This window comes from Stegostoma tigrinum, chromosome 2, assembly GCF_030684315.1.
Source record: "Stegostoma tigrinum isolate sSteTig4 chromosome 2, sSteTig4.hap1, whole genome shotgun sequence".
Lineage (NCBI taxonomy): Eukaryota > Metazoa > Chordata > Chondrichthyes > Orectolobiformes > Stegostomatidae > Stegostoma > Stegostoma tigrinum.
The window spans coordinates 146,406,164-146,433,878 of NC_081355.1; the positions used below are offsets into that span (position 1 = coordinate 146,406,164).

Sequence of the window (27,715 nt, forward strand, 5' to 3'; positions counted from 1 at the left end):
AATGGAATAATGCTGTTTGGTTTTAACCTTTCCATAATTTTTCTCATCTACAAATCTCTTACTACTTTGGTTTGGACAAAAGTGGTCAAGCTTTTAGCTTCATAACCTACAAAAGTATTTACAATGTCGCCCTGGAAGGTTCACACATGTCATTTTAAAATTCTATGTTCTTGTTTTTTTGAACACCTCAAATTGCTGATTGTGATGCATCTAGCTTTTGATTTTGGATTTATCCAGTACATGAACTGATAGCATTAATGATAGCTCTGTGTAGCCATCCAAGGCTTCAGTGCTTAAACAGGACAAACCACCAAATAATAAATATGATTGATGTTATAGCCTTTAGTTACATGGGTTTTAAAAGTTCACATGACAATATTCTGTGGCTATAGGTTCGATAACCCTGGGATTGGACATTTGGAAAACCATGCTGAGCTATTCAAGACCCTAACAGGAAGTGCAACCCTTTGAGGCTAATTTAAAGGACCCGACTTACAGCAGCGCAGTGTTCCTGTAACTTTACTGATTATTATTCTTCTTGATATACTTCAGCCAAGCTGATGTGGAAACTTCAGCCATTAAAAGGAAAAAGAGAACAAGAGGCATATATTTTAAAGTGATGTGCAAAAGAAACAAGGGCGATGCAAGAAACAAACATTTTCACTCAGTGAGTAGCCAGTGTGTTGGGGAAAAGCTCAGTTGAGGCATTTGAGAGGGCATTGGATGATTATTTGGATAAAATAGTGTGCAAGCATATGGGGATAAAACCAAGAGAATTGCTTTTGGTAATGCTGCTCATCTGAAGAGTGATGGGCTGAATGGCCTCTTTCTGTTCCATAACAACTCTATGCTTACATGAAATTTGGACTGAAAAACAAAATCTGCAGAGAAAGCAAAATATACTTTTCTTAGGCATTCTTGAAGCTGTCTACTCCCTGCCTACAGTTTATTTTGGACACTCTTATCACTGTAAAAGGGGACAAACTGTGTCTGTGTTGAAACTGTTATTCATTTATTTGGTCTTCATGGTATAAAGTCAGTGTAAATAGTGTAGAAGCAATGTATTTCTGTATATGATAAATTGTGCATTGTTGAAAGTAGGGTTTTGGCTGCTGACTACATCTTTGAACAGGTTGTCAACATTTTTTTTGTTTATGACTGTTTATGGAAGCTTTTTTCTGGTCTGTGCTCTCTTATGTAGTGATCAGCTGGACCACTAGATGGGGGTGTCCTATTTTGTTAAGCGATCAATCATTCTTTCTCCATTTTGAGTTTTGGAGATAATTACTTGCATAGAACATAGAACATAGAACAGTACAGCACAGAACAGGCCCTTCAGCCCACAATGTTGTGCCGACCATTGATCCTCATGGATGCACCCTCAAATTTCTGTGACCATATGCATGTCCAGCAGTCTCTTAAATGACCCCAATGACCTTGCTTCCACAACTGCTGCTGGCAACGCATTCCATGCTCTCACAACTCTCTGCGTAAAGAACCTGCCTCTGACATCCCCTCTATACTTTCCACCAACCAGCTTAAAACTATGACCCCTCGTGCTAGCCATCTCTGCCCTGGGAAATAGTCTCTGGCTATCGACTCTATCTATGCCTCTCATTATCTTGTATACCTCAATTAGGTCCCCTCTCCTCCTTCTTTTCTCCAATGAAAAGAGACCGAGCTCAGTCAACCTCTCTTCATAAGATAAGCCCTCCAGTCCAGGCAGCATCCTGGTAAACCTCCTCTGAACCCTCTCCAAAGCATCCACATCTTTCCTATAATAGGGCGCCCAGAACTGGACGCAGTATTCCAAGTGCGGTCTAACCAAAGTTTTATAGAGCTGCAACAAGATCTCACGACTCTTAAACTCAATCCCCCTGTTAATGAAAGCCAAAACACCATATGCTTTCTTAACAACCCTGTCCACTTGGGTGGCCATTTTAAGGGATCTATGTATCTGCACACCAAGATCCCTCTGTTCCTCCACGCTGCCAAGAATCCTATCCTTAATCCTGTACTCAGCTTTCAAATTCGACCTTCCAAAATGCATCACCTCGCATTTATCCAGGTTGAACTCCATCTGCCACCTCTCAGCCCATCTCTGCATCCTGTCAATGTCCCGCTGCAGCCTACAACAGCCCTCTACACTGTCAACGACACCTCCGACCTTTGTGTCGTCTGCAAACTTGCTGACCCATCCTTCAATTCCCTCGTCCAAGTCATTAATAAAAATTACAAACAGTAGAGGCCCAAGGACAGAGCCCTGTGGAACCCCACTCACCACTGACTTCCAGGCAGAATATTTTCCTTCTACTACCACTCGCTGTCTTCTGTTGGCCAGCCAATTCTGTATCCAAGCAGCTAAGTTCCCCTGTATCCCATTCCTCCTGACCTTCTGAATGAGCCTTCCATGGGGAACCTTATCAAATGCCTTACTGAAGTCCATATACACCACATCCACAGCTTGACCCTCATCAACCTTACTAGTCACATCCTCAAAAAACTCGATAAGGTTTGTAAGGCATGACCTACCCCTCACAAAGCCGTGTTGACTGTATTTGATCAAGCCATGCTCTTCCAGATGGTCATAAATCTTATCCCTCAGAATCCTTTCTAACACCTTGCAGACGACAGACGTGAGACTTACCGGTCTAGTAACTTGCAGTAACTTGTTTTACAAAAAAAAGCACCCTGAAGGCAATGTCTAAATGCAAGCACCTCCCTACTCCATGAACAGTTGTGCCAAGTATTATTTCTAATGCATAGAACGTAGAACAGTACAGCACAGGAACAGCTCCTTCGGCCCAGGATGTTGTGACGAACATAATGCTAAATGAAACTAATCATTTTTTGCCTGCCCTTAGTCCATATCCCTCCATTCCTTGCATATTCATGTGCTTATGTCAAAGTCCCTTAAACACCCCAATTGTATCTGTCTCCACTACCATCCCTCATAGTGCATTCCAGACTCCTACCACTCTCTGCATAAAAAACATGTCCCTCATGTCTCCTTTGAACTTCCCCCCCAACCTTAAATACATGCCCCTTGTATTAGACATTTCAACTCTGGGAAAAAGATTCTGACTGTCAACCCTATCTATGCATCTAAAATTTCATAGACTCCTGTCAAGTCTCACCTCAGCCTCTGCCATTCAAGAGAAAACAACCTGAGTTTTTCTAGCCTCTCTTTATAGCACATACCCTCTAATCGAGGCAGCATCCTGGTAAACCTCTTCAGCACCCTCTCCAAAGTCTCCACATCCTTCCTGTGATTGGAGACCAGAATTGAACAGAATACTCTGAGTGTAGCCTAAGCAAAGTTTTATAAAGCTGCAACATGACATCCTGACTGTTGTGTTCAATTCCCTGACCAATAAAGGCAAGCACACCATATTCCTTCTTTACTTCCCTAACTACTTGGGTGGCCACTTTCAGGGAGCAATGGACTTAAACCCCAAGATCCTTCTGTACGTCAATCCTGTTCAGAGTCCTGCCATTAACTGTATACTTTCCCCTAACATTTGATCTGCCAAAGTGCAGCACCTCACATTTAGCTGGATTAAATTCCATCTGCCATTTGTCCGCCCATAACTGCAATCGATCTGTATCCCCCTGAATTCTTTGACAGCCTTCTGCAGTGTCCGTAATTCCACTGACCTTAGTATCGTCTTGCAAACCTACTAACCCACCCATCTACATTTTCATCAAAGTTATTTATATATATTGCAAACAGCAGAGGTTCCAGTATGGACCCTTGTGGAAAACCTCCAGTCACGGAACTCCAGCCTGAAAAAAGAACACTTCCACCAACACCCTTTGCCTTCTAAGGGCAAGACAATTCTGAATCCATGCGTCCAAGTCAATGTGGATCCCATGTATCTTAATTTTCTTGGTAAGTCTACTGTGACGGACCTTCCAAAAGCCTTACTAAGATCCATGTAGATAACATCCAGTGCTCTACTTGCATTGATCACCTTCGTTACCTCCTTGAAAAATTCAGTCAAGTTAGTAAGACATGAGCTGCCTTGCACGAAACCATGCTGGCTTTCCCTAATTAGGCCATGCTTTTCCAAATCCTATCCCTAAGAATTCTCTTCAGTAATTTCCCAACCACCAATGTGAGACTTACTGGTCTACGGTTTCCTACATTATCCCTATTTCCCTTCTTGAATAAACGAACAACATTAGCTTCTCTCCAGTCCTCTGGGACCTCTCCAGTGGCTGGTAAGGATACAGAGATCTTGGTCATGGCCCCAGCAATCTCCCCTCTTGCCTCTTTCCATAACCTGGGGTAGATACCATTGGGCCCTGGGGACTTAGTCACCTTAATGCTCTTCAAGAGATCCAACACCTCTTTCTTGATTTCAAAATGCCTTAGCATATTAGCATGCTCCACACAAATCTCACTGTCCTGCATATCCTTTTCCTGAGTGACTACTGATGCAAAGTACTCATTTAGGATCTCATCCACATTCTCTGCCTGCCAGATCAAGTTCCCTCCTTTATCCTCGAGTGGTCCCATCTTCTACCTAGTTATCATCTTTTTAATAAATGTATAGAATGCCTTTGGATTCTCTTTAACCCTACTTGCCAAGGTCATTTTGTGGCCCTATTTTGCTCTCCTAATACCCTCTTGAGCACTTTCCTGAAATTCCTCATGGGCCCTGTACGATTTTAGCTTCCTAAACCTTACATATGTTTGATTTTTCCTTTTTACCAAATTCACAACTTCCCTTGTCGTCCAGGGGTCTTTTACCTTGCCAATCTTGTCCTTCCTGTTGACTGGAACATGCTGGTCTTCAACTCTAATGAGCAGATCTTCAAGCAAGTTGCACACGTGAAATAACAGCTCCTCCCAATTAACACCCACTAGCTCCTGGCTAATAGTGACGTAATTTGCCCTCCTCTAATTTAGTACCTTCCTGCAAGGTCCTGACTTATCCTTGTTCATAACTATCTTAAAACTTAAGGAATTGTGATTACCGTTACCAAAATGCTCTTCTACTGAGAAGTCAGTCACCTGGCCAAGCTCATGGGCCAATACAATGTCCAGTATGGCCCCTCCACTACTTGGACTATCCATATACAGTTCCAAGAACCCCTCTTGAAAGCACTTAACAAATTTTTCACCATCTAAGCCTCTTGCTATAAGGGAGTCAATACCGGGGAAGTTAAAGTCATTGACTGTGACAACTGTTTTAATTGAATCTTTCCATGATCTGTCTACATATTTGCTCCTCAATCTTTTGATGACTATTGGAGGGCCTATTGTATAATCCTATCAGAGCGATTGCACTCATCTTATTTTTGAGCTGTACCTGTATTGTCTCATTCGATGAGCTGAAGTTGTCCCCAGGACAGGATTGACTGCCACGAGGGGTCACAGTTTTAAGGTGTTAGGAGGAAGGTATAGAGGAGATGTCAGAGGGAGGTTCTTCACTCAGAGGGTTGTGAGCTCATGGAATACTTTGCCAGTGGAAGTCGTGGAAGCAGAGCCATTAGTGTCATTTAAGCGACTGCTTGACAGGCACAAGGACAGCAGTGAATTGAGGGGAATGTAGGTTAGGTAATTTTATCTTCGGATTAGGATTAATCCACGGCACAACATCGTGGGCCGAAGGGCCTGTACTGTGCTGTACTTTTCTATGTTCTGTGTTCTAAGGAGATAACCACAGAACTGTGTGATGGGTCCATCAAAACAAATCCCATTTTTTCAATACTTTATAGTAGTTTAAATACTGATGCAGCTGCTCACTTTGCGTGACATTCTTGTACAGTCATGTTGCATGTTGTGGGATTGCAGTGTCTTGTTGTGGGCCACATGAAAGGTGAATGGTTGGCAGTTAGATAGCTCCTCACTTCAGTGTCCACTTTGATAGCTGATTCATTCTCTGGCTGGAGAGTTATTTCTGAGCCAGCTGTGGAAGAAATGAAGTACAGTTAATCAGAAATAGTGCAGAAAATGCTTTGGAATCATCAACAGCTTCATTATGCAACAAGCAAACATAAAGATAGATGTTTGGATTTAAATCTTTTGTCAGAGATCTCTCAGTATTATTCAAATATAAGTTCAATGTGAATAACTTGAATTTTGCAGTCAGTAGAAAACGAACTGCCCTTGCTGTTTGTGACACCTAAAGATACTTGGCCTTGTGCTTTGTACCCAATGGTTTGTATTGCAGTGGCCAACTGTTAAACTTCACCTTGTGTGGCTCAGGAGCCCCACATTGGTATAGTGGACTCAGCTGCATTTGATTCAGGGACCGCCAGTAGGCAGAGAACGATGGTGCATAATTTGGGTTCTCTTCTCAGCCAGCTGAGCTTTTTATTCTTGCTCACCATTCCCCGATGCCCTTCCAAGCAAATGGCCTCCAATGGTGAAGGCAGTCAGCGACTGTCCCTCAGTGGTCACTGCCAGTGTCCACTGTCTTTATTTGTCGCTTACAGGCATCCTAATTTCTCTTTTTGGGACATCGGTGTTGCTGGCCGGCCAGACTTTTAATACCCCCATGCCTAGTTGTCCTTGAGAAGGATGTGGTGAGCCACCTCCTCGAACCATTGCAGTCAATTTGCTCTAAGTAGACCTGAAATTCCCTCCCTAAGGGCATTGTGGGTCTACCTATAGCACATGGACTGTAGCGGTTGAAGAAGGCAGCTCACCACCACCTTCTGAAGGGCAACTAGGGACGGGCAACAGAAGTGCAGGCCCCACCAGTGACACCCGTATCCACTATGTGAATTTAGTATCAGGAGTATGCCATTTGAGCCAGCTCTGCCTTCAACATGATCATAGTTAATCATTGTACTCAGTACCTTGTTCCTGTTTTCTCCCCATACTCTTTGATCATTTTAGGCCTAAAAATTACATTTATCTCCCTTTTGAAAATATTCAGAGCTTTCACCTGAGATGTTTTTGAGACAGAGAGTTCTGTAGGCTCAGCATTCTCTAGTGACAAAACTTCTCCTCATCTCACACCTAAATAGCCGAATGTATCACAGGTTTGGACAGCTGGGTCATGATCACTGTATTAACATGAGGAAGTGCTTTGGGTAAGCAGCTGACATCCATCCAATGAAGAGCACATATATTGTTGGCTTAGCAATGTGTGTGTGCTGATTGAATTAGCACCCTACAGGAGTTGGTGACCTTGCCCCATCAAGAAATGTTGAAGATATGTCTGAACAGCGATAGTGGAACGTGTTCAGGCTTTTCTCCTGCCTAGTAAATGTTGGCCTGGTCCCAACGCTGAAGACTGCACTGAGAGAAGAGACTGGCAGATACGCGGTTTAATGCTCTCAGTTGGGTTGCAGTTATTCCACACTGTGTCACTCAGCTTGGATACAACAGCTGCAGTTTTACTGTGCATTTATTTATCTCAGCTTCAAATGACAGATTGTTGATGACGGAGGTGTTGAGGTATGTGAAGCTGTCAGTATTGGCAGTGTAACACTGGAAGCTGTTAAGCAGATGGCAATATGGCAACTTCCTGAACCATGACACTTGTTTGTGTTGAGATTGTCGTAAGTGTGGTCCATTGAGTTTTGTCTCCCATAGTCTGAGTATTACACTGAAGACCTTTCATGTAATAAAATCACTTTTGAAAAGGAGAAAAGATTGACCCAAACAGGCTGTAGTGGTCACGTAACTACACATTGAAGCAAGCTTTTTGGACACGTGTGGAATAAATGAAACTATTTACATTGAAATGGCAATTTTTATCTTAAGCTATTGAAATCAACAACAGAATCAATGTTAAGGAATTTGTACTTAATGTTTTAATTTACATGCTTGGGATAATTTCACGTATTGGGAGATGAAAGACTGCCCTTCCAGTTAGCCTGCTTGGAAAGACAATGGACCTAGACTCTGGAATGCACACTGAACTATATTTTAACAGGTGGATTTGAATAGCAAAGCAGAGAGAAGAAAAAGATGGATTGGTTATAGCAAAAGCCAGAACTCACTCACTCTGTCTGTTTCCTTCATCGTCTTGAAAATTTCTGTCAATGCACAAGGCAACTTGGGAAAACAGTCATTTACCAATAATTCTAAGCTATCACCAGATTCTGGTCCTGCTACAGAAATGAGTCAATGATTAATCAAATGTGGTCTCAGGTTTAAAATCTAACAATTTACACAGGGACTCCTGCAATTAGCCATGTCTTGGCAGGATTGCATAAACAAAATTGCTTTGGCACCTGCTTGATAATCTGGGTGCTTTGTTGTCACATGGACAACTGACTGCCCTGCAGAAGAATTTAAAGAGTTAACTACAGGAAAGCTGTGACTTTGAACCGACAGTGAATGCCAAATGGAACAAGGAACTATGAAGCTACTTCTGATAAGAAGGCCAGCTGCAGAACTTCAACACTGCGTCAGGGTCAAACCTTGGAGACTGCCATCCTCAAAGACAAACCACTCGTTGGCTGAAGTCCTGGCTAGATTTCACCATTAATCGGGTAAAAGCTAACTTGGGTCAAAGGCTAAAATAGTATCAGAGATAATGGGAACTGCAGATGCTGGAGATTCCAAGATAATAAAATGTGAGGCTGGATGAACACAGCAGGCCAAGCAGCATCTCAGGAGCACAAAAGCTGACGTTTCGGGCCTAGACCCTTCATCAGAGCGGGTCTCTGATGAAGGGTCTAGGCCCGAAACGTCAGCTTTTGTGCTCCTGAGATGCTGCTTGGCCTGCTGTGTTCATCCAGCCTCACATTTTATTATCTTGGGTCATAGGCTTATACTTGCTTACGTCAGGGTTTGCTTTTTGGTTGCTACATATAATGAAGCTTACATCATTATTTCAATACTTGATCATTTGTGAGATTTCTTAATAAAGAGCCGAATTAAAAGTAAATTGTGGAGATTTATCCCAAACAAAGTAATTAGTGTAGTTGGAGATTTGTGATGTGAGAACATCTAGAGTAACTTTTAATGAGCAGTCCTTTTTGGACACTGTCCCATCTGTCTCAGCCAATCATGCTAGGTCATCCCAGAAAAGTAATATCAGATCTTCAGAAGAAACAGGACAGTTGCAGAGTTTGATTGGCCAGTTGAATTGTTTAAACTGTCAGCTTGTTTTGATGTGTTGAGACTAAGTGCTAGTACCGTGCATACTCAAATTGAGAAAGTTTTAACGCAAAACATGACATTAGAGATGGAGAAGTGCTGTTTTTTTTATTTCCCACCCCAGTTGTCCTGATCGATTTTCAAATGAAGTGTTTTGTGTAATATTTTTGGTGGTTGGAAGTGGTAAATGCTGTGCTTTAGGATGTGAATCTAAGAAAGTAAGATGTGCTCTTTAAAATTACTTTAGCTGATGAAGCACTGACTCCTGTGGAAACAACAGGTAATGCATTCAGTTTGTTGAATAATTTGGATGTAAATGGTGTGATGAAAACAGTTTGCCCTTTGACTGTTACAAAGGTAATAATTTGTGAGATAACAATCACTCAACAAAAAGCTTGCATAATGCAGATTTTCAAAAACGATCATTCAGATATGATGGATTGACACATCATCAATTATCTACTGGCATCAAATTTTACTAGAGGCACTAGAAAAATGACATCATGCAATGTATTTCGGATGCTGGAGATCTGTAATAAAAACAGAATCTGGAAAGCTCAGTAGTCTGGTAGCATCTGTGGAGGAGGGGAAACAGAGTTAATGGTTCAAATCCAGTGATTGGCCCTTCAAGAGTCAAACAATAACTTTGCTTTCTTTCCACAAATGGTGTCTGACCTGCTGAGTGTGTCTAGCAATTTCAGTTTTTGTTTTCAGATGTCAAGCATCCATAGTTCTTTGACTTGTTTTAGAACATTTACACTTCTTGACCTTGAATCAATCCTTACTACTGAGTGAATTGAGGTAATCAGCTGACCTGTTTAAACACTAACAAAGGTATGACCACAGTTAAACAAATCCACAACTAAAACAAGCATCACAGGACTGTATCTTCTTGTGACTAATACACTCCTATCAGATTGATAATTATCAAGAGATACACCTTGCAGCTTCTCTGTATCACATATCACTTCCAGAAACCTGCTGTTTCACTTTGGGTCATTTGTCAAGTAAAGATGTTTAGGTCACACCTGAACAACATGTTAACTGTTCCCAATGCATTTCTGAGGTCAGTTCAACAATTACTGCTGCAATCCCGTCACCTGCTGAGATATCCAGATCTGCGAAAAGTGTTTTCTTACTCGTTCCTTCTGCTGGTGCCTCTTTCTCAGTCTTGGCGCCTGCGTTCAACATCAGAACCTTCTCGACATACTGCTAAAACTGAATCATGGGAGAGGTGATGGCCTAGTGATCTTATTGCTGGACTGTTAACCCAGAGACCCAGATAATGTTCTGAGAACCTGGGCTTGAATCCCGCCAAGGCAGATGGTGGAATTTGAACTCAATAAGTACCTAGAATTAAGAATCTACTGATGACTATAAGTCAATTGCCAAGAAAAACCCATTTGGTTCACTAATGTCCTTTAGGGAAGGAAACTGCCATCCTTGCCTAGCCTACATGTGACTCCAAACCCATAGCAACGTGGTTAACTGTGGGTTATTAGCGATGGGCAATAAATGCTGCCTAGCCAGCACTGCCCTTATCCCATGAATAAGTGAAGGAAAGGAATCACCCGTCCTTTTTGACTCTCTGTAGTGTCTCACTTGTGCCATCAAGCCTGCTGATCATAACTGCTTCCTGGTAATTTTTGAAGAAAACAGACATCGAAATTCTTAGCTCTTTCCAAAAACCTATCTGTGTGCATCGCCTTAAAACAATTCAGTAATTTAACTAGCTGTTGAACAAGGATGCTCCACATTGAATTGCAGAAATCTTTTATTCAGACTGTTGAAGTCCATGGTAAATTCTTTCTTAGAATGACTATTTGTTTTCAAAATATTTCTAGTAAATTTCAGACAACCTTTTAAACGCTCTTCAGTATTCGACTGACATGCATCTAGCTCATAAAATACTTTGACAATTCATAACTAAAGTAAAACCAGAAGCAATGTGTGAGCCATATCTTGTTTCTCTTTGGTGGGGACATAACCCTTGTCTACATGTCCACTTCATACTTCCACTTGGTCATTTCTGAGTAAACATGTCCTTACCATTTGTATTTACTTTCAGGCATCTTTCACAGACACCCTGTTCAGCTGTAACCTGCTGTTGTAGGAAACCCTTATTCTCCTAGCATCTTTAGTCAACACTTCTCTGCTACCATGTTAAGCCTCATCTAGCTGGAAGGTGCTGGAGGAGAACAGAGACTAATCCTTACTCAGTTTTACATTCATTCACTAAGTGAGGCTCTACATGTCAGAACATAGGAACTGAAATTGGCTATTCAACCCATCGAGACTACCCCACTGTTCAATATGATCATGACTGATTGAACACATCAATGCCTTTTACCCACCCTATCCCCAGAACTCTGCATGCCACTGATAAACAAATGTCTATCAACCTCTGGTTTATACTTAGAAATGAAGGTGCTACAATCTTGCCAGATCGTAGGGCTGCTATCTCATTAGAGATGACTGGTAGTGGTCTCATTGAGAGTCCCCAGGCCTCAGGCAATGGGAAAGGGTGAGAAAGAGAGCCATCCAGTGATAACTGCAGCCAGCGTGGGAATTGAACCCATGCTGTCGGTGTCACTCTACATTGCAAACCAACTGACTTAACTGCTGTTATATAAAACCCTGGTTAAACACCACTTGGAGTGTGTGAGCATATCCAGGCACCATACCTTAGGAAGCATATATTGGCCTTGGAGAGAACTGGACTTCCGGGTTAAGTTATGAGGTGAGATTATGCAAAACTAGGCCCGGTTTGTCTAGAATTTGGAAGGATAAGGGTTTATCTGATCAAAGTCTTGAAGACTGGAAAAGACAGTAGATATAGATAAAATATTTTCACTGGTTTGGGGTTGTAGAGCTAGGGGGATTGTCTGAGAATTAGGGCCAGACTGTTCAGGAGCAATGTCAGGATGTACTTCTACACACAAAGGGTGGTAGATGTTTGAAACGCTTTTCCACAAATGACAGTTGATGTTATATCACTTATTAATTTTATCTGTTATCAATATGGTGGACATATTTTTGTTAAGCAGAGGTATTAAGGAATATGGGCCAAAGGCAGATGTATAGAGTTATACTATGGATCAGGGACGATCTCAATGAAAAATGGAACAGGTTTGAAGGGCTGAATGGCCTACTTCCTGTTCCTAAATTCCTCTGATTCTCTGAACAAGAGTGGCTGCTAAGCAGGTTGGAGCTGTTATGGACCAGACCAAATCCCTCAAATTATTCAGACTTATTTTAAAGGTAAATGTAAGTTGTGGCATTCCAGATACAATTCAAATGGTCAAACTACTGGATTTAAAGCAAAGCATTTTATTCATTCACTATAGATAAAATACAACAAAAATAAGGAATTAGAATAACTTAACTCTTTTGGTAAACTTAACAGAACAATAGATACAATAATGATTCATAATTAACTACTCCAATAAAGCAACATCCCATAAACACACCTTGACAAAAGGCAAATTCAGAAAACAGATTGTCTCACATGTAGTTCTCCAATCCAGGAGAAAAGAACATCAAAAGACAATTCTGAGAGAGAACTCCAGTTTTCAGCCGTAGCAAAGAGAAATGTGGCAACATTTTAACAACCCCACCAGCTTCTGCTGAAAGCTAATTTAAAATCTTGGTTCTAGGAGAGCTTGGTCACACTCAGTGAGGCAGCTTCTACTGTTCCAACTTTTTACAAAAAACCCAAGGACTCACAAGCTGGTTACTTTACTGGTTTTCCAACAAGACAGCTCAGCACCTCTGTCTTAAAACTTCTCTTTAAAATGAAAGGACCAAATAACTCTTAAAACCATAGTATCATCTCAGAACCATCATTTATAGCAGTACTGTAAAGAACAATAATACCTTAAAACAAATTATTTTAAAGTACTGTTTTGTGGGGTGATGATGCACTTCAACTCCTGACATGCCTAATGGTCAGGCGAGGCCTCAATGTGCATTAGATGCCAGAGACAACTGGGCATAACATGGAAGAGGGCCTGGCATTTGAGGTGTGTCTCTTAGGAAGAACTAATGATCAAGTTAACCTAAATTGAATAGTAATAACTCATTAAAGGCTGTTTCATTGTCCATGAGCCACATCTCCACACCACCATAGGTATTTCACGTTAATTTACACAATTACTAGTTTGGCAGTAATTAGAATGCCTTTCAAATTCATTTTGAAGCAACAAATCTACTTTTTGTGGTCACGTTTATTGGATAATTACTACATCACAGAATTGTTTTAATGCAGAAGGAGGTCATTCGGCCCATCATGTTTGTGCTGCTTCTATTGCTGAGTGCCAGTTTCCTCCTTTCTTCTCCCATATTCCTGCATGTCATTTCAATCCAAATAATTACCCAATGCCCCCTTGAATGTTCTAATTGAGCCTGCCTCTACCATATTTCCACCCAGTGCATTCCAGACTCCAGCTACTCACTGCATGAAGACATCTTTTCTCACAAAACCCATGCTTTGTTTGCACATCACTTTGAATCATTCATGCTTGTCCTTTTCCTATGAACTGCGGCAGCTTCTCCCACTCTACTCTCTCTGCCCCACTCATGATTTTGAAAACCTTTAACACATCTCCTTGCAGCCTTTTTCTCTCCGGTCCACTTAGACATAGTCATACAAAATGTACAGCACAGAAATAGATCCTCCAGTCTAACTTGTCCATGCCAACCAGATATCCTAAATTAATCTAGTCCCATTTACATTTGGCTCATATCCCTCTAAACCCTTCCTATTCGTGTACCCGTCCAGATGCCTTTGAAATGTTGTAATTGTACCAGCCTCTGCCACTTCCTTTGGCAGCTCATTCCATATGGACACCACCTTCTGTGTGAAAAACTGCTCATGCTGCCCAATGTTTTAATGCAGAGTATTTTGGCAAAGTACGTATGTAAGAGCAGCTTGTGGATAGGCAGGACGATCCAGTAATTTCCTGATTTCTGAATGTGACTGTGCATGCACAGAGACCAGAAACCGCTAGCTGATTCGCCCCTAGGCAATGAACATTGACAACCTCACAGTTATTTCTACTGCAAAATCAAGGCCATTGTGACAGTGCTGATATTGTATTTATTTCCTTATTTCTTTTCATTATGCAGATGGATATGTATAACATACCTTTTCTCTTTAAGATCCTGATAATGTCATATAATTCCTGATGCCTTCATGTTTCTATTTTAAGTTAACAGAATTTTCAGAAGTGTTCCTTTAACTTTGTATGGCCTACCTGCAAAAGTCATCAACAACTAAGGCTTGACCTTCTTAAAAAGTAAGGAAAAACTGAACTAGTAATAATTCCTTAAGAATGAAGTTACCATTTTATATTGTACACCACCACCATATTTTACACTACCTTCTGTTTAAGCTTGACAAATTGCACCCTCACAATTCTAATGAGGCTTTAAAACTTAATTTTATGAGCGTGTGGGGTGGGCGTTGAGATCTGTTGCAGGTGACCCATCTGGACATAGCTTAGATTGCGAATTGATTTTTTTCCTCCTGTGAAATTAAACTTGGTCATTGCATCATGAAACTTTGCCATGTCCTGGCTGTTCATGTTATAAATATGGATGACGATATGAAGAAATACCTTCTATACTTGCAAAGTTACGTTGGAAAAACAAACTGATTTTCAGACCCGCAAAATCACTTGTTTTCCTGCCCAAGTTAGGTTCTTGCCTCGCAGCTTAATGAATCCTTGGGACGGTCACTTGATCTCTGGAGTACATCCCCAAATAATTTCACGATGCTCGCTAATACATTAATACAAAATCAAATTGGAACTTAAGCAGCAGGCTGCCAAGTTTAATTCATGTCCACCACTGCTCAGAGCTGATGAAACTCATCACAACTTAAGATGTATAACAAGATTAGAGATTTCCAGTCTAATGCTTGCCTGCTGTAGAACAATGATGTAATGGATTTAAATATAACAACGCTAATGCTAATCCACATGGGATAGATTTTTATTAAAGCCACATAAGATATTGAGCTACCAGGATGTCAGTCTTGCATTGCTAGCTAGTTATATAGTCAGCTACAATTATGTTATTTTCTTTTAAAGATTCACAGAGCTGAAAAACAATTTGGAAAGTAATGTTTTGAAATGACTGTATGATTAAATTTACATTATTAAACAGTGCACGTGCCCCTCAATAGCCATGATTAATGGCTTGTCTGTAAATTCACATTTAAGTCTGACCAGTACACAAAATGAATCCCGATGCATGTTGTATTAATGTTGTATACATGTAAGGGTGCTGTAGCGTATTGGTTCTGACATTTCTGTCCTGAATCAGAAGGCTGTACCATCAAAGTCTACTCCAGTAGAATTGAATGCATAATGCAAGCTGAGTGTTCGGAGCAACGCCAGAAGAGTGTTGCAATGTTGGGTGAACATAGGAGCAGCAGTAGGCCGATCAGCCCCTTGACATTCCACCATTCAATGAGGTTATGGCTGATCTGTGGCCTAACTCCGTATACCTGTCTTTGGTCTATATTCCCTAATACCTTTTGCTAAACAAATATTCTATCTCAGGTTTAAAATTAAACTGATTAAAACTGATCCAGCATCTGCTGCTATTTGTGGAAGAGAGTTCCAAACCTCTACATGCTTTGTGTGTAAAAGTGCTTTTTAACATCTTCTTTTAATAGTCAGGCCCTAATTATCAGACTATGTCCCCTAGTTCTGGAGTTTTCTAAAAGTGGAAATACTTTATCCAGCCTGTCTACTCCAATTAATATCTTGACAATTTTGATCTTATCACCTCTTAACCTTATAAACAGGCCTAATTTGTATAATTTCTCCTCATGACCACACCCTGAGATCCAGATGTCATTCTTGTAAACCTATATTGCACTCTCTCCACAAGGCCAATATGCCCTGCCTAAGGTGTGGTGCCCAGTACTCCAAATGGGGTCTACCAAGGTTTTGTATAACTGTAGCATAACTGTTAAGAGTTGAAAGTGTCCTGTGGATGATACATATCAGCCTCCTCCATAAGCCCCCAGCATCAAAGATGCCAGTCTTCAGCCAATTTGGTTAACTCTACGTGATTGATTGATTGATTTTATTGTCACATGTACCGTAATACAGTGGAAAGCTTTATTTGTGAGCAACATAGGCTGATCACAGCAAGAAAAGGATGTACAGATCAAACAGCCTCAGTGGGCATACAGGTTACATTGCAGGTTACATTATTTGAAGTCAGAACCTATTCAACAGTCTGATAATGGCCAGAAAGAAGCTGTTCCGGAACCTGCTTGTGGGTGTGTTCAGGCTTCTGTATCTTCTGCCTGATAGAAGAGGCCAAGAAGTGCACCATCGCACTGCAAACTGCAATAGTTTTGGGCCCCTACAACATTCCAGCAATAATATTAAGGGGTTGTATTTCAGAACTTCCTGCACCCCTAGCCAAGCTGTTCCACCACAGCTACAACACTGGCATCTTCCCAACAATTTGGAAAATTGATCATGTATGTCCTGTGCTTTATTGCTCCATCAGTCTACTCTCGATGATCAGTAGCTACTCAGCAATAACCTGCTCACTGACAGCAGTTTGGGTTCTGCCAGGGCTGCTGAGCTGTTGACTTCATCACAGCCTTGGTTCAAACATGATCAAAAGAACTAATTCCAGGGGGGAGGTGAGAGTGACTGCCCTTTACATCAAGGTTACATTTGACTGAGTGTGGCATTAAACACCCTAGCAAAATTGTGTATCGGGGGCAAACCCTCCACTGATCAAAATCATACCTGGCACATAGGAAAATGGTTATGGTGTAAGAGATCAGTCATCTCAGCTCCAGGACTCCATTATCCTGAAGGTTACCATTGACCAGAAACTGAACTGGACAAACCATATAAATACTGTGGCTACAAGGTAGGTCAGAAGCTGGAGCCCTGCTGGAAGTAAATCACTTTCTGACTCTCCAAAGACTGTCCACTGTCTATAGGGCACAAGTCAAGTGTGTAATGGAATAGTCCCCACTTAGCTGATGAATGCACTCTATTAACATTCAAGAAGCTTTGTACCATCTAGGACAAAGCAGCCCGCTTGATTGGCGCCATATCCAGAAACATTCAGTTCCTCCACCACCAATGCTGAGTTGCAGCTATGTGTGCCATCTATAAGATGAATTGCATTCAAACCACTCACCACTTGGAAACACATCGCCGTTCCTTCACTGTCACTGAGCCAAAATCTAGGAAATTCATCCTTGAGTGCATTGTGGGTGCACCTACTTCAAATGGATTTCAGCGGTTCAAGAAGGCAGCAGTCTGCCAACTTCTCCATGACAACCAGGATCTGCCGCCAGCGATGCCAACATCCCATTCAGTTTGACTTAATAGATATTGTAGCAGTGTTTCAAAGAAGAATGGTTGGGGAATGGGCATTAGTTTTACTAATACATATCATTCAGTCAACATTGTCCCACAACACATTGCCTGGCCCCGTTGCTGCCTGTGGGTTGCATACAAATGGAACGCTGTGTTTATCTACATTACAACAGTGGTTGCAATTTGAAGATACTTCTGAGATGAGACTTATTAGACTTAAAATGTTGACTCTGTTTGTCACCCGACAGATGCTGATAGACCTGTTGAGGAATAGGAGCAGGAGTAGGCCATCTGACCCATCGAGCCTGCCCAGCCATTCAGTAAGATCATGGCTGATCTTTTTCATGGTCTTAGCTCCACCTACTCGCCCGCTCACTATAACCTTTAATTCCTTTACTGTTCACAAACCTATCTAACTTTTCCCTAAAAGTATTCGATGAGGTAGCTTCACCCGGTTCACTAGCCATGGAATTCCACAGGTTCACAATCCTTTGGGTGAAAAAATTCCTCCTCAGCTCAGTCCTAATTCTTCCCCCCCTTGTTTAGAGGCTATGCCTCCCTAGTTCTAGTTTCACCCGTCCTGTTTCAACAACCTCTCTGTTTCTATCTTATCTATTCCCTTCATAATTTTATACATTTCTACAAGATTTTCCCTCAACCTTCTAAATTCCAATGAATATAATCCAGGTTTATGCAATCTCTTCTCATAAACCAACTCTCTTAACTCCAGAATCAACCTAGTGAAGCTCCTCTGCACCCCCTCCAGTGCCAGTGCATCTTTTCTCATGTAAGGAGACCAAAACTGTACACAGTGCTCTAGATAATAAAATGTGAGGCTGGATGAACACAGCAGGCCAAGCAGCATCTCAGGAGCACAAAAGCTGACGTTTCGGGCCTAGACCCTTCATCACAGTGCTCTAGATGTGGCCTCACTACACAGGTGGACCATAACTTCCCTATTTTTTCTGTTCTAATCAAAGGTTCTTTGCTGGCCATCAAGTCCTAAAGTCATGAATGACACTGTCGAAATACCAACCTTTTCACTTCCTTTAAAGTGGCTTCAACTCTGAGTAGCATTGAACTACTGTGCATATGTTAAAACTTACTCAGCATTGATCTCAGTAATGAATTACATTCCATTAGATTCTGTGACCTTAGGAATTCTGGATTTGTCTCAGATATAAGTCCAGTCATGAATTATTTTCCATATTACATTATAGAATTACTTCAGATGAGTTAATTATGCATTATGCTGCCAAATGCAAATGCATCATCTTTTTGATGTTTGATTTTCTTTTCTTTCTCTTTGTTTCCTTATTTAAGAACCTCATCTTTGCTATTTTAGATAACAAAGTCATAAAATTATGCTGAGCACGCAAGAGTGGGCAGTGTTAATGGAACAGAATGAGGATGTGGAAGCTCGCAAAGTCAGGCTAGTTTCCTGTAGTGGGCTGGAAGGGGACATGGGCTGGAATGAAATTGCAGCACTCATTATAAAGTGGGAGAGGGCAGGAATGGAAATAATGTAAATAATGTAAAGGATCAAAGAATAGGTAAGCATGTTCAGTGGCCTGGCATTTGTGGTAACTATCTAAAATAATTAGAAATAAACCATTTAAAATAATTATGTCTCATCACAGCTACCCATTCTTCATATAGAGGTAGTAGGAACCACTGATGCTGGAGTCTGAGATAACAAGGTGTGGAACTGAACACAGCAGGCCAGGCAGCATTAGAGGAGCAGGAAAGCTGACATTTTGGGTTTGAATCCTTCTTCACTCATGTTTTCCATGATCAACAGTGGGACTTAGATGGAATGTAACCCTATTTTTCATGATATGAAGTTTTTTTATTTTTGTGATGTCATCTTATTAACTAGTCAATGAAGAATCATCGTGAGAGATACAGAATCAAATTATGCTGTGCTGTGACCTGGAATGTTTTATGAAGATACATGGTAAGGAATGTTTGATGATGGTGTCTGGCCTTAATTATGGGTCTTAAAAAAAAAAATCAGTCTTTTTTTTGTCACTTCAGAAAACTACATAAGCCAATTGAACAAACAACAATAGCTTGCATTTACAAAGCACCATAAACCTCCTAAAGGGCTTCTTGGAACATTGTCAAGTAAAACTTGATACCGAGTCACAAATTTAAACAGGTAACAAATACCTTGACCACAAAGGTAGGTTTAAAGGGTCATCTAAAAAGAAAGACCGATGAACAATTTTATGGAGAGAATTCTAAATCTTAGAACACAGCAGCTGAATGCACAACTGTCAAAGATGAAGCAGTTAAATCAGGGATACAGCAAATCTCAGAATTGGAGAAGGACACAAAATCTAGCAGGCGGGGATAATGGGAACTGCAGATGCTGGAGATTCCAAGATAATAAAATGTGAGGCTGGATGAACACAGCAGGCCAAGCAGCATCTCAGGAGCACAAAAGCTGACGTTTCGGGCCTAGACCCTTCATCAGAGAGGGGGATGGGGGGAGGGAACTGGAATAAATAGGGAGAGAGGGGGAGGCGGACCGAAGATGGAGAGCAAAGAAGATAGGTGGAGAGGGTGTAGGTGGGGAGGTAGGGAGGGGATAGGTCAGTCCAGGGAAGACGGACAGGTCAAGGAGGTGGGATGAGGTTAGTAGGTAGCTGGGGGTGCGGCTGGGGGTGGGAGGAAGGGATGGGTGAGAGGAAGAACCGGTTAGGGAGGCAGAGACAGGTTGGACTGGTTTTGGGATGCAGTGGGTGGGGGGGAAGAGCTGGGCTGGTTGTGTGGTGCAGTGGGGGGAGGGGATGAACTGGGCTGGTTTAGGGATGCAGTGGGGGAAGGGGAGATTTTGAAACTGGTGAAGTCCACATTGATACCATATGGCTGCAGGGTTCCCAGGCGGAATATGAGTTGCTGTTCCTGCAACCTTCGGGTGGCATCATTGTGGCAGTGCAGGAGGCCCATGATGGACATGTCATCAAGAGAATGGGAGGGGGAGTGGAAATGGTTTGCGACTGGGAGGTGCAGTTGTTTGTTGCGAACTGAGCGGAGGTGTTCTGCAAAGCGGTCCCCAAGCCTCCGCTTGGTTTCCCCAATGTAGAGAAAGCCGCACCGGGTACAGTGGATGCAGTATACCACATTGGCAGATGTGCAGGTGAACCTCTGCTTAATGTGGAATGTCATCTTGGGGCCTGGGATGGGGGTGAGGGAGGAGGTGTGGGGACAAGTGTAGCATTTCCTGCGGTTGCAGGGGAAGGTGCCGGGTGTGGTGGGGTTGGAGGGCAGTGTGGAGCGAACAAGGGAGTCACGGAGAGAGTGGTCTCTCCGGAAAGCAGACAGGGGTGGGGATGGAAAAATGTCTTGGGTGGTGGGGTCGGATTGTAAATGGCGGAAGTGTCGGAGGATAATGCGTTGTATCCGGAGGTTGGTAGGGTGGTGTGTGAGAACGAGGGGGATCCTCTTGGGGCGGTTGTGGCGGGGGTGGGGTGTGAGGGATGTGTCGCGGGAAATGCGGGAGACGCGGTCAAGGGCGTTCTCAATCACCGTGGGGGGGAAGTTGCGGTCCTTAAAGAACTTGGACATCTGGGATGTGCGGGAGTGGAATGTCTTATCGTGGGAGCAGATGCGGCGGAGGCGGAGGAATTGGGAATAGGGGATGGAGTTTTTGCAGGAGGGTGGGTGGGAGGAGGTGTATTCTAGGTAGCTGTGGGAGTCGGTGGGCTTGAAATGGACATCAGTTACAAGCTGGTTGCCTGAGATGGAGACTGAGAGGTCCAGGAAGGTGAGGGATGTGCTGGAGATGGCCCAGGTGAACTGAAGGTTGGGGTGGAAGGTGTTGGTGAAGTGGATGAACTGTTCGAGCTCCTCTGGGGAGCAAGAGGCGGCGCCGATACAGTCATCAATGTACCGGAGGAAGAGGTGGGGTTTGGGGCCTGTGTAGGTGCGGAAGATGGACTGTTCCACGTAACCTACAAAGAGGCAGGCATAGCTGGGGCCCATGCGGGTGCCCCTGGCCACCCCCTTAGTCTGTAGGAAGTGGGAGGAGTCAAAAGAGAAGTTGTTGAGTGTGAGGACGAGTTCCGCTAGGCGGATGAGAGTGTCGGTGGAGGGGGCCTGGTCGGGCCTGCGGGACAGGAAGAAGCGGAGGGCCTTGAGGCCATCTCCATGCGGAATGCAGGTGTGCAGGGACTGGACGTCCATGGTGAATATGAGGTGTTTGGGGCCAGGGAATTGGAAGTCCTGGAGGAGGTGGCGGGCGTGGGTGGTGTCACGGACATAGGTGGGGAGTTCCTGGACCAAAGGGGAGAAAATGGAGTCCAGATAGGTGGAGATGAGTTCGGTGGGGCAGGAGCAGGCTGAGACGATGGGTCGACCAGGGCAGGCAGGTTTGTGGATTTTGGGAAGGAGATAGAAACGGGCCGTGCCGGGTTGGGGAACAATGAGGTTGGAGGCTGTGGGTGGGAGGTCCCCTGAGGTGATGAGGTCATGAATGGTGTTGGAGATGATGGTTTGGTGCTCGGGTGTGGGGTCATGATCGAGGAGGCGGTAGGAGGTGGTGTCGGAGAGTTGGCGTCTGGCCTCGGCGATGTAGAGGTCAGTACGCCATACTACCACTGCGCCACCCTTGTCTGCGGGTTTGATGGTGAGGTTGGGGTTGGAGCGGAGGGAGCGGAGGGCTGCCCGTTCTGCGGGGGAGAGGTTGGAGTGGGTGAGAGGGGTGGAGAGGTTGAGGCGGTTAATGTCTCCCACTCCCGCACATCCCAGATGTCCAAGTTCTTTAAGGACCGCAACTTCCCCCCCACGGTGATTGAGAACGCCCTTGACCGCGTCTCCCGCATTTCCCGCGACACATCCCTCACACCCCGCCCCCGCCACAACCGCCCCAAGAGGATCCCCCTCGTTCTCACACACCACCCTACCAACCTCCGGATACAACGCATTATCCTCCGACACTTCCGCCATTTACAATCCGACCCCACCACCCAAGACATTTTTCCATCCCCACCCCTGTCTGCTTTCCGGAGAGACCACTCTCTCCGTGACTCCCTTGTTCGCTCCACACTGCCCTCCAACCCCACCACACCCGGCACCTTCCCCTGCAACCGCAGGAAATGCTACACTTGTCCCCACACCTCCTCCCTCACCCCCATCCCAGGCCCCAAGATGACATTCCACATTAAGCAGAGGTTCACCTGCACATCTGCCAATGTGGTATACTGCATCCACTGTACCCGGTGCGGCTTTCTCTACATTGGGGAAACCAAGCGGAGGCTTGGGGACCGCTTTGCAGAACACCTCCGCTCAGTTCGCAACAAACAACTGCACCTCCCAGTCGCAAACCATTTCCACTCCCCCTCCCATTCTCTTGATGACATGTCCATCATGGGCCTCCTGCACTGCCACAATGATGCCACCCGAAGGTTGCAGGAACAGCAACTCATATTCCGCCTGGGAACCCTGCAGCCATATGGTATCAATGTGGACTTCACCAGTTTCAAAATCTCCCCTTCCCCCACTGCATCCCTAAACCAGCCCAGTTCATCCCCTCCCCCCACTGCACCACACAACCAGCCCAGCTCTTCCCCCCCACCCACTGCATCCCAAAACCAGTCCAACCTGTCTCTGCCTCCCTAACCGGTTCTTCCTCTCACCCATCCCTTCCTCCCACCCCCAGCCGCACCCCCAGCTACCTACTAACCTCATCCCACCTCCTTGACCTGTCCGTCTTCCCTGGACTGACCTATCCCCTCCCTACCTCCCCACCTACACCCTCTCCACCTATCTTCTTTGCTCTCCATCTTCGGTCCGCCTCCCCCTCTCTCCCTATTTATTCCAGTTCCCTCCCCCCATCCCCCTCTCTGATGAAGGGTCTAGGCCCGAAACGTCAGCTTTTGTGCTCCTGAGATGCTGCTTGGCCTGCTGTGTTCATCCAGCCTCACATTTTAAAATCTAGCAGGCTTTGGGTCTGGGCAAGGTTACAGAGGTTGTTGGAGGTGAGGCCGTAGACAGATTTGGAAAGAGGGATTAGAATAGGTTTTAATAAACTTGATTTGTTCAAATCATTTGCACAGCAAGCATCCATTCTCTTTCCAGCCAGAATAGAGCAGAATTTGAATTGTAAAGCTCATCTATACATCAGAATGCCTTATTACTTCTCATTTAGTAGACTGTGACTGAAACATGCAATCACATAAAACAGTGAACCAGTTTATTAACACAAACCCAGTACTGGTTTCAAATGTAACCTGAATGAAGACTACATTAATGCTTTATTAAGACTGTAACTAGGATAATGGTGCCCTTCCTTTTGAATATACGCTAAGTCATAGTCAGACTGATATATTAGCTGTCCACATCTGTGTAGCTGGATGAATGCACCACTGTGGTACAGTATTTGTAAATGTTGGTGCATGATCAAGAATGAGAAACTTTAGCTAAAGAGAGAGTTCAGACAAATTGGGATTTTTCACCAAAATTTGACATGCAGTGGCATTGTGAAAGTCAAGTGCTATGTTGGCCTTTTTTTTACAAAGGATTTGGAGTGTTTTTTTCTTTATTCATTCACAGGATGAGGGTATTGCTGGCTAGGCAGCATTTATTCCCCATCTCTCATTGTCCAAAGGCAGTTCAGAGTCAACTACATTGCTGTAGGTCTGGAGTCACATGTAGGCTAGACCAGGTAGGGATGGCAGTTTCCTTCCCTAAAGGACATTAGTGAACCAAATGAGCTTTTCCTGACAATTAACAATGGACTCATGATCATCATTATTCTGTTAATTCCAGATTTTTTTTATTGAATTCAAACTCCACGATCTGCCATGATGGAATTTGAACCTGGGTCCCCAGAATGGTATCTGGGTCGCAGTATTAACAGTCCAGCTAAAACACCACGAGGCCATTGCCTCCCCTTACAACTGTAAGAGTGATGAAGTCATTCTGAAATTATGTTGGACCTTGTTAAGACAAAACCTAGAGTACAGGATGCAGCTTTGCTCTTCCTTCCCCAGTAAGGACACACTTGTCTTAGAAGCCTTGCAGCAAATGTTCATCAGACAGAGCTGGATTGAGGAGAGACTGCATAGACCGGGCTTATATTCCCAAAAGTTTAAAAGAATTAGGGACCTCTGCAGAGATAATGGGAACTGCAGATGCTGGAGAATGCGAGATAACAAGGTGTGGGGCTGGATGAACACAGCAGGCCAAGCAGCATCTTAGGAGCACAAAAGCTGACGTTTCGGGCCTAGACCCTTCATGAGAAAAGGGGGATGGGGACAGGGTTCTGAAATAAACCGGGACAGAGGGGGAGGCGGATCGAAGGTGGATAGAGGAGAAGATAGGTGGAGAGGAGACAGACAAGTTAAAGAGGTGGGGATGGAGCCTGTAGAGGTGAATATAGGTGGAGAAGTAGGGAGGGGATAGATCAGTCTGGGGAGGACGGATAGGTCAAGGGGCTGGGATGAGGTTAGGAGGTAGGGAATGGAGGTGCAGCTTGAGGTGGGAGGAGGGGATAGGTGAGAGGAAGAACAGGTTAGGGACAAGAGAGTTGCACTGGGAGAGAGATCCCCACCCCTTTAACTTGTCTGTCTCCTCTCTATCTATCTTCTCCTCTATCCAACTTCAATCTGCCTCCCCCTCTCTCCCTATTTATTTCAGAATCCTCTCCCCACCCCCCTTTTCTCACGAAGGGTCTTTGCCCGAAATGTCAGCTTTTGTGCTCCTAAGGTGCTGTTTGGCCTGCTGTGTTCATCCAGCTTCAGACTTTGTTATCTCGGATTCTCCAGCATCTCCAGTTCCCATTATCGCTGATACAATTTTATCCTCACTGCGAAGCCTCTTCCAGGGATGCCTAACCTGAAGAAGTTACCCTCCTCCCTCCGGACCAACCTCAGGGGATTTCTCTCCCACTGCAACTCTCCTGTCCCTAACCTGTTCTTCGTCTCACCTATCCCCTCCTCCCACCTCAAGCTGCACCTCCATTCCCTACCTCCCAAACTCATCCCGCCCCCTTGACCTGTCCGTCCTCCCCAGACTGACCTATCCCCTCCCTACCTCCCCACCTATACTCTGCAGGCTCCATCCCTGCCCCTTTGACTTGCGTGTCTCCTGTCCACCTACCTTCTCCTCTATCCACCTTCGATCCACCTGTCTCTCTCTCCCTATTTATTTCGGAACCCTCTCCCCATCCCTCTTTTCTGATGAAGGATCTGGGATCTCTGCAGGTTAGATTTTGTGAGGATGTTTCACTCCTCACCTTGCTGAGAAGTCTAGCATTAGGTAGCCATAGTTTGAAATGGACTTTGGGATGAAAATGAGAAATTACTTCACTCAGAAGACTAATGATGCTCAATTAGTGAGTGCATTCAAGGCAGAAATTAATTAGATTTTGCGTATCCAGGGGCATAGTGATAGAGCAGGAAGGTGGATCAACCGTGAACTTATTGAGTAACATTCACCTGCTCTTGTTCCTTACACTCTTGTGTTCACTTTAGAGCAGAGAAAATATGGAAGATTTAAAAGAAGTGTTCAAAATTATGAGGTGACTTGTTTGGAGTATATTTGGTCAGCAACGAGAGGACACAAAGTTAAACTAATTGGCAGAAGAGTCAAAGGGGAGATGGGGAAAATCACTTGAAAGGTTTAATACAATCTACATTTTTTGTGACTGTTCCAGGTTGCAACAATGCACTGATTCTATAGACTCTGGAATAGTTCCTACAGATTCAAGGGTAGCTAATGTATCCCCTTCATTTTAAAAGGAAGGTAGAGAGAAAATAGGGAATTATCGACCAGTCACCCTGACATTGGTAATGGGGAAAATTAGAAAGTCCATTATAATAGTTGAACACTTGGAAATTAGTGGCAGGATTAGAGAAAGTCAGCATGGATTTATGAAAGAAAATCACGCTTGAGAAATCTGTTGGAATTCTTACTGGATGTAACTCATAGTGTTGATAAGGGGAGCCAGTGCATGTGGTTTATTTGGACTTATATGAGACTTTGTTGAAAGCCTTCTTAAAGAGATTAGCATGTAAAACGAAAGCACATGGGATGGGAGTACTGTAATGAAATCGATAGACAACTAGTTAGCCGACAGGAAACAAAGGGTAGGAATAAAACAATCTTCTTCCGAATGGCAGACAGTGACTAGAGGGGTATGGTAGGGATTATTGCTAGAACCTCAGCTAGACACAATATATATTGATGAATTAGAGGATGGGGGTGAAACACAATATCTCCAACTTTGCAGATGATGCAAAGTTGGGTGGGAGGGTGAGCTGTGACGAAGACGAAGCGAGGCTTCAGTGTGATTTGGACAAGCTGATTGAGTGGGCACACGCATGGCAGAGGCAGTGTAATGTTGTTAAACTTGAGGTTATCCACATTGGGAATACAGACAGAAAGGCAGAATATTGTCTGAATGAATATAAATTGAGAGGGGAATGTACAACGAGACTTGAATATCATTGTACTGCAGCCAGTGAAGGTAAGCATGCAGGTGGCGAAGAACATAAATGGTATATTTGCCTTCATAACGAGCAGATTTAAGTGCATGAGTAGGGATGTCCTGCTGCATTTAGAGTCTTGGTGAGACCACACGTGGATTATTGTGTGCATTTTTTGGTCTCCTTATCTGTGGAAGGATGTTCTTGATATATACCAGGTTGATCCCTGGGATGGCAGGACTGATGTATGGGGGATAGTAGGAACTGCAGATGCTGGAGAATCTGAGATAACAAGGTGTAGAGCTGGATGAACACAGCAGGCCAAGCAGCATCAGAGGAGCAGAAGCATCTGAAGAAAGGTTGAGGCCTGAAACGTCAGCCTTCCTGCTCCTCTGATGCTGCTTGGCCAGCTGTGTTCATCCAGATCGGCACCTTGTTTTCTCTGATGTATGAGAAGAAGTTTAATCAGTCAGGTTTACATTCACTGGAGTTTAGAAGAATGAGGAGAATCTCATAGAAACCTATAAAATTCTGACAGAACTAGATGCAAGAAGGATGTTTTGAATCTCAGAAATGAGAATCAAGAGTCTCAGTCTAAGGATATTGGATCAACCATTTCGGACTGAGATGAGGAAACATTTCTTCACCCAGAGAACGGTGAGCCTGTAGAATTTGCTATCACAGAAAGCAGTCAGGGCCAAATAAAGTGATGAATGTGGCACTTTGTGCCAAAGGGATTTATTGGGGAGGTGATGGCCTAGTGGTATAATTGCTGGACTGTTAATCCAGAGACCCAGATAATGCTCTGGAGACCTGGGTTTGAATCCCACCAAGGCACAAGGTGC

General features: G+C 43.7%; 1 protein-coding gene across 2 annotated transcripts in view; it reads left to right on the forward strand.

Moving 5' to 3' along the window:
* Positions 1-27,715, forward strand: part of prkag2a (protein kinase, AMP-activated, gamma 2 non-catalytic subunit a) — a 447,918-nt gene that overhangs the window by 18,735 nt on the left and 401,468 nt on the right. The window lies entirely within an intron of this gene.